The sequence below is a fragment of the Hylobates moloch genome, unplaced genomic scaffold (genome assembly GCF_009828535.3).
Source record: "Hylobates moloch isolate HMO894 unplaced genomic scaffold, HMol_V3 SCAFFOLD_7, whole genome shotgun sequence".
Taxonomy (NCBI): domain Eukaryota; kingdom Metazoa; phylum Chordata; class Mammalia; order Primates; family Hylobatidae; genus Hylobates; species Hylobates moloch.
This window is the reverse complement of record NW_026652282.1, coordinates 69952126-69962806: the sequence shown is the minus strand read 5'-3', so window position 1 is coordinate 69962806 and position 10681 is coordinate 69952126. Positions and strand designations below refer to the sequence as shown.

The 10681-nt window shown below is 40.1% G+C and overlaps 1 long non-coding RNA gene across 1 annotated transcript in view; it reads right to left on the bottom strand.

Annotated features, from left to right (window-relative positions):
* Positions 1–5123: 5123 nt before the first annotated feature.
* The window catches only part of LOC116811844 (uncharacterized), a 9249-nt gene continuing 3691 nt past the window's right edge, over positions 5124–10681 (bottom strand). The window contains exon 3 of the long non-coding RNA XR_009214304.1: positions 5124–5515. This is a non-coding gene — a long non-coding RNA (uncharacterized LOC116811844). The remainder of the gene's footprint in view (positions 5516–10681) is intronic.

Sequence of the window (10681 nt, the reverse complement as noted above, 5' to 3'; positions counted from 1 at the left end):
GAGATCACAGTGGTGTGGCTACAAGCCAAGAAATACCAAAGCCTTCAGTAGCTGGAAGAGTTAAGGAATGGATTTTCCCCTAGAGCCTCTGGAGGGAGCATGACCCTGCTGACACCTTGATTTAAAACTTCCGGCCTTAGGCCGGGCGCGGTAGCTCAGGCTTGTAATCCCAGCACTTTGGGAGGCCGAGGTGGGCGGATCACGAGGTCAGGAGATCAAGACCACGGTGAAACCCCGTCTCTACTAAAAAGTACAAAAAGTTAGCCGGGCGTGGTGGCGACGCCTGTAGTCCCAGCTACTCGGAGAGGCTGAGGCAGGAGAATGGCGTGAACCCGGGAGGCGGAGCTTGCAGTGAGCCGAGATTGCGCCACTGCACTCCAGCCTGGGTGACAGAGCGAGACTCCGTCACAAAAAAATAAAAAATTAAAAAAATTAAAAAAATAAAACTTCTGTCCTCCAGAACCGTGAGAGAATAAATAGCTGCTGTTTTATGTAACCCAACTTGTGGTAATTTGTTATGGCAGCCACAGGAAACTAATACAATAGTTAAGAGCACTGACATTAGAGTCAGATCTGAATTCAAGGTCTTCCTTTGCCACTTATCGGAACTAGGAGTGTTCCTTTTGATCTCCTCCTCAACTCCTGACAAAAATAATTGCTCTGATGGTCATTATCTAGAAGTATTTTTTTCCCTGCTGCCCTAGTCCATTACTTCAGTCACTCCTATTTTTGTCTCTATAGGTTCAAGCCTTGCACACATGTTGAAAACTATTCTGAGTTACTCTGGGCAGGAAACCTGTAGAAAGCTCCTGCCTGTAAAGGAGTTTGGTACAGTACCAGGCTTCTGTCTTGCTGCTGATCCCTAATGCCTATCACAGGGATCCCATAATTACATAGCAACCTTTTGTGGCCTTGACTTTGGTCTAGGATTTTTGTTCCCAGTCAGCAAGCCTGGGTTTCTGGTCTCTGCTAATTGTTCTCCTAGATCTGACCCACTTTCTGGACCTAGGCTTCTTATCTTGGCTCATCATCCAGGATTCGGATGACGCAGTATCATTTCTGGAAGGGAACCGAGAGGTCATCTAATCTAACCCCTTCACTTTAGAGACAGAAACTGAAAACTTGACTTCATCTTTCTTCTTGGCTCTATCATATCTTCTGTCTTCTCTTGGCCTTAACTAACATCTTTTTTGAGGTCATATGAGAAAATAAAAATTCTGCTATACTCATATCCTTTTTCCAGTCTAATGAAATTCGCAGCCAGGCACTTACCCAATGCTACCAAGTCTCTAAATTACAAGTGTCAGTAGCAAAAACTTTGTGATAAAGGAAATGGGATAATTCCTAACAAAACATTCTTACTGTGACAGTATCTCAACCAGATGATATAAAAGCACAAACTTTGGACACATACTACTAGGCCAGTCATAACTAAATACACAACATGCTGAAAACATCTATTAAAATAAAAGCTTAGCAGTAGGAGAAAGAGGGAAAATTCATCTGAAACTGTTAAAAATCTCAGAAGGGATGAATATTCCTTCAGAAAACAGCTTGAACAACTTTGTGTAGAAGACTATAACATTGTAGTTATATCAAGGCCATTCTAAAGGAAAAATTACTGTGTATAAACATATAATCTTAGCTACTAGTGACTTCTAGTTAGAAGAGTAATACCAAGTGGAATATTTCATTTTTTAAGAGTTCAGTAAAAAGATTCTCTCCTGGTGGAGAAGAACCTATTTATGGGAGTACTTACCATCTTAGCATATTGTTATCTTTGCTACTACCTTTTGTCACTCTCCTCTACTTGTAAGAAGCAAAGGATATAAGGACTTATGATTGTTGCTTGGCAGTGTCAGAAAGGCAAACCAAACACATCTTTGAGCTTAGCAGGAAGCAATTAAAATCAAAATTACCTTTGTCACTATGAGATAGATGTAGGAATCAACAAACAGACCTGATTGTAATTAGGTGGTTAGATCAGGCAGTCCAGGTGGCATACATCAGAGTAGACAGGATTGGAAAGAATAAATTCTTTCTCTCTCTCTCTTTCTCGAAATACATATATATTTCAAATATATATATATTGGGCAAAGTTTGGAAAAGTCAGGTAAGACAGGTGTATTCAAACATAGACTATAAGTTCAAACATAAGATTTGTTCCTTGGAGTGCAGAGAGCACCTACAGAAGAAATCTTTGTCCACTTTAGCCTTATTCCTGTACTAGGGTATAGCAGATAATAGTTATGATTTCTTGACTAATCACTATTTGGTGGGCACTGTCTCAAGTGCTTTACATGTCTTATTTAATCCTCATGACAGCCCTATGGAGTACAGAATGTTATTCTCACTTTAGAAAAGATGAAACAGAGATAAAGGATAAGTCACTTGCCCAATGTCCCACAGCTAGGAAGTGTGGAATCTGGAATTTCAATGCAGCAGGCTCACTACAGAGTTGTTTAAGCTGTTAACCACTGTGTTAGATTATCTCCTATATATAACTATGCCTTTGACCATCCTCGGTCTTCTCCTACTCTGACTCTAGCACTTACAATAGCAGCCTCTGACAATTTATGAAGTTTTCAGTGCATACAAACAAAATCTCTAACCACCCAGACCCTGTTCTTAGGCCAGCCTCAGCATCAAGAGGCTAAAACTCTGAACACTCAATGTCTATTCCTGCTTAGACTGATAGGAGCCAGTTAGAGCCTGGTCTTGTGTTGTATTAAACACCTACAGAAGTCCTACCACCCAGGGTCTGGCCCTACATGATTCTCAGTATGAATAAAGGAATCTTTCAACAACTGGAAGCTTGTTTCTATTCTGGACTATGTGACATTCACAGAAAACTTTCAACCAACCAGGAACTCTTTCATGGGCAGCCTGAGAGGTTTTTTTCTGGGATAGCCACATCTTCCATAGAAGTGTCTGAATTCCAAGGACTTATTTATAATCAGGTTATCCAGGCAGAGAGAATGACATGTAGGAAGGCCCTAAAAGAGAAACCGAAAGTCAAGTATGACTAGAGCACATAGCAAGATGGAGAGTGGTAAGTGAAGTAAGTGAAGAAATTGGAAAAAAATATACTGTTTCTAGTTACAGAGTTTTGAATCAGGCTGATTGTGTTTGAATCCTGGGCTCTGATACTAATTATGGGGCTTTGCACAAGTTACTAAGCTACTTAAAGCCTCGATTTCCTCATTTGTACATGGGAAAAATAACAGTACCTACCTCATAGTGATGGGAGGATGGCGTAAGATTGCATGTAAAGTATTTTGTGCTTACATCATAGTAAGTATTCTTATGAATATTACACAGTAACACACAAACACATACATGATATAGATGTAGATATGGATGTAAATAAAGATAGAAAGAGACAGAAAGACAGAGTGACAGAGACCCGATATCTTGGGGTCTTAGAGTGCCTTGTGATCCACGGTGAGAACTTGAAATTTCATTCTAAGGTAATTGGAAGCTATTGAAGAGGTTTAAGGAGAAATATAACAAGACTAGGCATGTATATTAAAATATTACCCTAGCTGTACTGTGGCAATAGGATTGGACTGAGGCAAGTGTAAGATATGGGGGGACCAGTTGGGTGTCAGTTACAATTGTCCAGGGAAAAGGTGGTGGTATTTCAGACCATGATAGTGTCAGAATGAATAGAGATAACGGTAGGAGAGGGGACATGTTTGAGATCTATTTAAGAAGTAGAAGGGACAGTGACTGGTGAGCACTTAACAATTTCTTTTTCTCTTTTTTCTTTTCCTAATTTCCCCTTTTCCACCCCAGGGAATTAAGGAGAGATGACTGAAGAACAGGACCAATAGTTGACAGATCGTGTAGGACACTTTGTGATGCATCTTAGATCCAGGAGAGTTTTTTTTTTGTTTGTTTTGTTTTTTTTGTTTTTTTTTTTTTTAACACAGAAGTGCTGCCTGGGAGCTAGGGCCTGGAACAGGGTCCTTATGACTCTGATCGGTGCCCTATGCTGCTGTGGCTGAGCTGGTATCCAAAATGCAAGACAAAATCCTCCACATTCTTCCCTCTCTTCACCTCAAGAAGAAGAAAGGGGTCTCTTTTGGAGCCACAAGCTGTACAGAGAGTTTAGGGGAGGGGTGATGCCAGCACTCCCTTAGCTGCTCCCACTGATGTCTCAGTAGGTCATATGCGCCCTCAGACCACTGTTTCTGGGCCCAGTTCAGCACTAGGACTTAAGAGTTGTAGTCCCTGTGTCCTAGACTGCCTGTCAAGTTTGCTTAGAAATCCAGAGCACTTTGGCCCTGGGTGGCAAGATCTGCACGAACTCAAGTTCCACCCATTGGGATACAGGATTCCCCTCTGGCTAGGACTGGTTTAAATGCTCCCTCTGTGGGTGGGTGTCAGCTGAGTCTTATTCTGTTTTCCTTTCTGCTTTAACAGGACAGTACTGAGTTTGATGCCTCACAATTGTTGTGCTCTCCCTTCCCCAGTGCCCAGAGACGCTACACTCCACACTGCTGCTGGGGAGTTGGGGAGAGGTAGTGTCAGTGATTCAAGGTGGTTTTTTTTTCTATCTCTTCAGTATTTCTCTCAGTAACATGGAGTTAAAAACCAGGTACTATGAGGGCTCACCTGAATTTTGGTTCTTATATGAGTGTTTTTTTCTGTGTAGATTGTTGTTAAATTGGTGTCCTTGCTGGGAGTAATGTGCAGCGATTGGTGGAGCCTTCTATTCCACCATCTTGCTCCACTCTGGGTACCCTTTAAATAAAGGAGGGATAAAGGAAGAGAAGAAGGAATGAAGGAAGAAAGGAAAGAAGGAGTCAGGGGCCCGGGTTATGGGATCATTCTACAGCACCAATCAGTTTACAGAAATCATTTAGCAATTCTTAGTTTATTTTATGGAATTTATTCATAATGAAATTACATATTTCAAATAAAATTCCTTATTTAGATATGATGCTTTTGTGTAACTCCTTAGCTTTATCCACTAACTAATAAAGTACTCAATATTCTCTTTGACCAATTTTCAATCAATCGTTTATGCATTTCACTGAGCACTTTATAAAGATGCATGTCATAAACCAGTTTGCAAGTGTTATGCTGCATTTTGGTGATAATAAACATATGCCATCCCTACTTAGTTAATGAAGTTAGATATTGGAAATGAAGGTTTTGTTCAGGAGTCATAGAGTGAGAGAGGGGGGAAAGAAAAAGTTCAAGGTATAAAGAGATAAGAAGTGATGGCATAAACGCAGAAAGAGGAGTACAGTGTTTAGAGCATAGATAATTCATACTCATAGTGTTTTATTAAAGTATTCTGAGTATGTTTTTAAAAAGATCAGATGGCCATATAGTACACATATATGTTTTTTTCCAGAGAAAACTTAATATTAGATTTCAATTGCACATGTTCTATCCCATAAGGAATTTCTGACTCTTCTGACTGTTCATAACTTGAGTATCCAATTTGTTGTTTCTCTCTTTGAATGTAGCTTGACTTTGGAACTCCTGGTGTAGAAAAACTCTGCAAATAAGTGAAAAATATCAAATGTAACTAAATGGCATTTAATAAAATTTTTATTCTCATTCAGATATGCTTATGTTTAGTTATTTTAGAAATCTATTTAATCACTCTCAGAAAACTGTAGTGATTTAAAACAACACATGAAAATATCTTATTTTAGTAAAATAATTCCTGGCTGCTTTTAAATAACCATTAAATACTTGTAAAATAGTTTCTTCGTACTGATTTAGATATTGGGCAATCCAGCTTCCATACTAAAGTAAAAAGCAAACATTACAGGAGAAAATTTACATAAGAAAAACAAATATTTCTTTTTTTATCATACTATAGTACCAAGGTCCATCTAGTATTGCACAATTATGAATGTTAGTACTGTACTAACACAAAATTAAATTTGTTGCTTTTATGAAATATTCAATTTGTCTTTTTTATATGATCATATGCACACATTTTAAAATACATGACTAATTGTTTTCACAACATATGTTATCATAACATTATTTATGTCACATAACCAGAGTTTTGTCTCGGCATAGAATTGTTTTATGATAGAGGTTCGTGCTAAAACTTAATTTCCCCAGCATAACATGTTACTTTTTGGCAATTAAAAATCTCCATTCATAAATTTACTTTTCTATTCCAGGGACCATAAGGAAACATGTCCATGAACATTTAAAAATGTCATTTTAAAACAGATCTGAGAAAGTATGAATACTGTAGGCCTTTATTTTTTTTTATTTTTTTATTTTTTTTTTATTATTATACTTTAAGTTTTAGGGTACATGTGCACAATGTGCAGGTTTGTTACATATGTATACATGTGCCATGTTGGTGTGCTGCACCCATTAACTCGTCATTTAGCATTAGGTATATCTCCCCCCACCCCACAACAGTCCCCGGAGTATGATGTTCCCCTTCCTGTGTCCATGTGTTCTCATTGTTCAATTCCTACCTGTGAGTGAGAACATGCGGTGTTTGGTTTTTTTTTACTGAATGGAAGATTTTTTTTTTTACGTTTTATTTTAAATTCAGGGTTATATGTGAAGGTTTGTTATATAGGTAAACTGTGTGTTACAGCGGTTGGGTGTACAGATTATTTTGTCACCCAGGTAATAAGCATAGTACCCAACTGGCGGGTTTTTTTTTATCTTCTCCATTCTACTCTCCACTCTAAAGTGATCCCCAATGTCTGTTGTTCCCCTCCTTGTGTCCATGCGGTCTCATTGTTTACTTCCCACTTATAAGTGAGAACATGCGGTATTTGTTTTTATATTCCCGCATTAGTTTGCTTAGGATAATGGTGAGAATTTTTTATGTTTACTGAAAAACATTATACTGGCTATCTTCTCCATTCATACAAGAATGGTTCAAAACTTTAAAATATGTATATTTGTTGCCCACCATTTTGTGGCAGGCACTGCCTCTGATTAGAGATTAGAAGGTGTTTCAGAAGGAGTTTGGGGAATTATAGTCAGAGAGATAGGCAGACCACTAGGAGAGTATTAGCCTGGAAGTGTTCAGGAAACATTAAGTATCAAATGTCTATAGAGAGATCAGATAAGGTGAAGTCTTAAAATAGGCTTTTGGATTTGATATCTAACATATTACTGGGACACTCAGTGAGAGCAACTTTAACAATGTGCTTTAACAGAATGCTGAGCTTGGTTACCATGTATCCTTGAAATAAAAGTACAGTGAGAGCTTTGTTGGGGAAAAGTTTAATTTGTTAGCAGAGACTGAGATGAACCTTTTCCATGGCTTTCCTAAGGAACTTTAGGCACGTTCTTTCTTGTCTTGGGCACTATCTTTCCCTTATCAATATTCATGTGACTTCAACTTTTTGTCTTATTTTGCCTCTTCCACCTCCAATCCTGCCCCTACTTCTTGGAAATTACTACCACTATTTTTTGACTGAAGTAGCTACAAAAAACAGCTCTGACTCACTTCTTTTTTGAGTCTCTTATCCACCTCTTGTAGGAATATTGCTTTTCTTTTGGTGGCTATAATTAAGGGTAATACTGATACACACACTGCACCACAGGTGATTGTGTCACCCCTGTCATTCTCTCTCACTACCCTCTGAGCTTTTATTTTGTAGTACTTATCACAATTTTTAATTATATACATATTCACCTGTTTAATATATGTTTCCCTCCACTATAGTATAGTTCCATAGGTCAAGACAATAACGTTTTTCATCATTGTTTAAATACCACAGGTCTTGGCACATACTAGGCACCAGTAGGTTTAATGAATTGGTTGAATGAATAAAAAGGTTACATTCCTCAATTAGTTTCATTCAGTTTTAAAAGATTATCTGTCCCAGGCTTTCTATAACCTTTAAAGGTCACCATTTTTCCCCTGTTCGCCTAGTCTTCTAGGAGAAAGCTGAGCTATTCAATTTTAGTCCTCTTTAAAGGGTAAATTGTTGATTATGTGGACACACATTGAATGACGCCCTCAATGAGCTACATCGATTGCATAAACCCCTTCTCTGGAGCATAGGAAGAACCTGTGACTTGCATCTGGCCAATATGGAGAAAATGATAGGGAATATCAATACAATAGTTACTCTCTTGAATACATTGTTATTTAGGACTCCATCCTAGCAGAATGGAGCTAGCCATTCTTCTGCTGGCCTTGAAGAGATAAACTGCAATGTTGTGAGAGGGTCTATCAGAGGGCTCTGTAGCAACTGCAAGTGGCTTCTAGGAGCTGACAGTGGCCTTTAGATGACAGCTAGCAAGGAAAAGGGTAGGAAAGAGAATGAAGTTCTATAGTTGCAAGGAAGTGGATTCTCCCAACAAATGCATGAGCTTGGGAGAGGACCCAAATTCCAGATGAGAATGCAGTCTGCTTGACACCTTGATGACAGCATTGAAAGACCCTGAGTGGAGGACCCAGATAAGCCATATTCAGACTCCTGATTCATGGTGCTATAGTTTGGATAACTGACCTCTCCAAATCTCATGTTGAAATTTGATCTCCAGTGTTGGAGGTGGGGCCTAGTGGGAAGTGTTTGGGTCATGGGGGCAGATTCCTCATGAATGATTTGGTGCCATTCTCTCAGTAGTGAGTTCTCAGTCCATTAATTCCTATGAGGGCTGGCTGTTAAAAAGAGCCTGTCACCTCCCTGCTCTTGCGTCCTTTCTCACCATGTGATTTATGTACATGCCAGCTTTCCTTCATTTTCTGCCATTAGTGGAAAGAGATTGAGGCTTTCACCAGACTCCCGGTCATCTAGCCTGCAGAATCATGAGCCAAGTAAACCTCTTTTCTTAATATTACCTAGCTTTAGGTATTCCTTTATAGCAAAACAAAAACAGACCAAGACAGAAAGTTGGTACCAAGGGTGGGGCATTGCTATAAAGATACCTGAAAATGTGAAAGCAGCTTGGGAACTGGCTAATGGACAGAAGTTAGAAAAGTTTGGAGCTCTCAGAAGAAGACTGGGAGATAGGTGAAAGTTTGGTACTTCTTAGAGATTGGTTGTGGTTGTGAGCAAAATGCTGATAGAAATATAGACAGTAAAGGCCATGCTGATGAGGTCTCAAATGGAAATGAGCAACTTAATGGTAACTGGAGAAAGGTCAGTGTGACACTATAGCAAAGAACTTGGCTGCATTGTGTCCATGCCCTAGGGCTTTGTGGAAGGCTGAACTTAAGAGTGATGATCTAGGGTATCTGGTGAAAGAAATTTCTAAGTAGCAAGGCATTCAAGAGTGGCATGACTACTTTTAACAACTTTCAATATTATCTGGGAGTAAAGGGATGAACTAAAGTTGAAATTTATGATTAGAAAGGAAGCAGAGTGTAAAAATCTGGAAAATTTGCAGCCTGGCCATGTGATAGAGAAGAAAAGAGTGCTTTCAGGAGAGGAATCCAAGGATGTTGTGGAACTACCACTTGCTAAAGAGATTACCATGACTAAATGGAAGCCAGGCACTAATAGTCAAGACTATGGGTAAAAGGCCCAATCATAGACCCAGAGGCCTAAGAAGACAGAATGGTTTTGGGAGCCAGGCCCAGGTTCTGCTGTCCTGTGCTGTCTCAGGATGTTCCTTCCTACATCCCCACTGCTTTGGCTCCAGCTATGGCTTAAAGGGCCCCAGGTACTGCTCCAGAGGACGCAAGCTGTAAGCCCTGGTGGCATGCATATGGTGTTATATCCACAAGTGCTCAGAATGCAATAGGGGTTGGAGCCCCTACAAATGGTGCCTACTAGGGCAGTGCCACCACCCTCCAGACTCCAGAATTATAGAGCCCCTGGAAGTGTGCAACTGCAGCCTCGTAAAACTGTAAGCATTGGACTGCAACCCATGAGAGCAGCCACGTGGGTGCACCTAGCAGAACCATGGGAGTGGGGCTTCTTAAGGTCTTCAGAGCCCACCCTGCCTACCAGTGTGCCCAGGATGCAGGACATGGAGTCAAAGTAGATTATTTTGGAGCTTTAAGATTTGATGTCTGCTCTGCTGGGTTTTGGAATTGTGTAGGGCTTATTCCCCCTTTCTTTTGGCCAATTTCTCCCTTTTGGAATGGGAATATTTACTGAATGCCTGTACCACCATTGTGCCTTGGAGTTAAATAACTTGTTTTTTAATTATACAGGCTCACAGTTGTAAGTAAATTGCCTTGAGTCACAGATAGGACTTTGAACTTTAGATTTCTGAGTCGATGCTGGAACAAGTTAAAGTTTTTAGGAACTATTGGGATAAAATTATTGTATCTTGCTTGTGAGAAGAACATGATACTTAGGGGTTCAGGGGTAGAATGCTATAGTTTGGATATTTGACCCTTCCAAATCTCATGTTGAAATGTGATTCCCAGTTTTGGAGATGAGGCCTAGTGTGTCATGGTGGTGGATTCCTTAAGAATGGCTTGGAGCCACTCTCTCAGTAGTGACTTCTTCCTCTATTAGTTCTCATGAGAGCTGATTGTTAAAAAGAGCCTGGAGGCCGGGCGCGGTGGCTCACGCTTGTAATCCCAGCACTTTGGGAGGCCGAGGCAGGCGGATCACGAGGTCAGGAGATCGAGACCACGGTGAAACCCCGTCTCTACTAAAAAATACAAAAAATTAGCCGGGCGTGGTGGCGGGCACCTGTAGTCCCAGCTACTCGGAGAGGCTGAGGCAGGAGAATGGCGTGAACCCGGGAGGCGAAGCTTGCA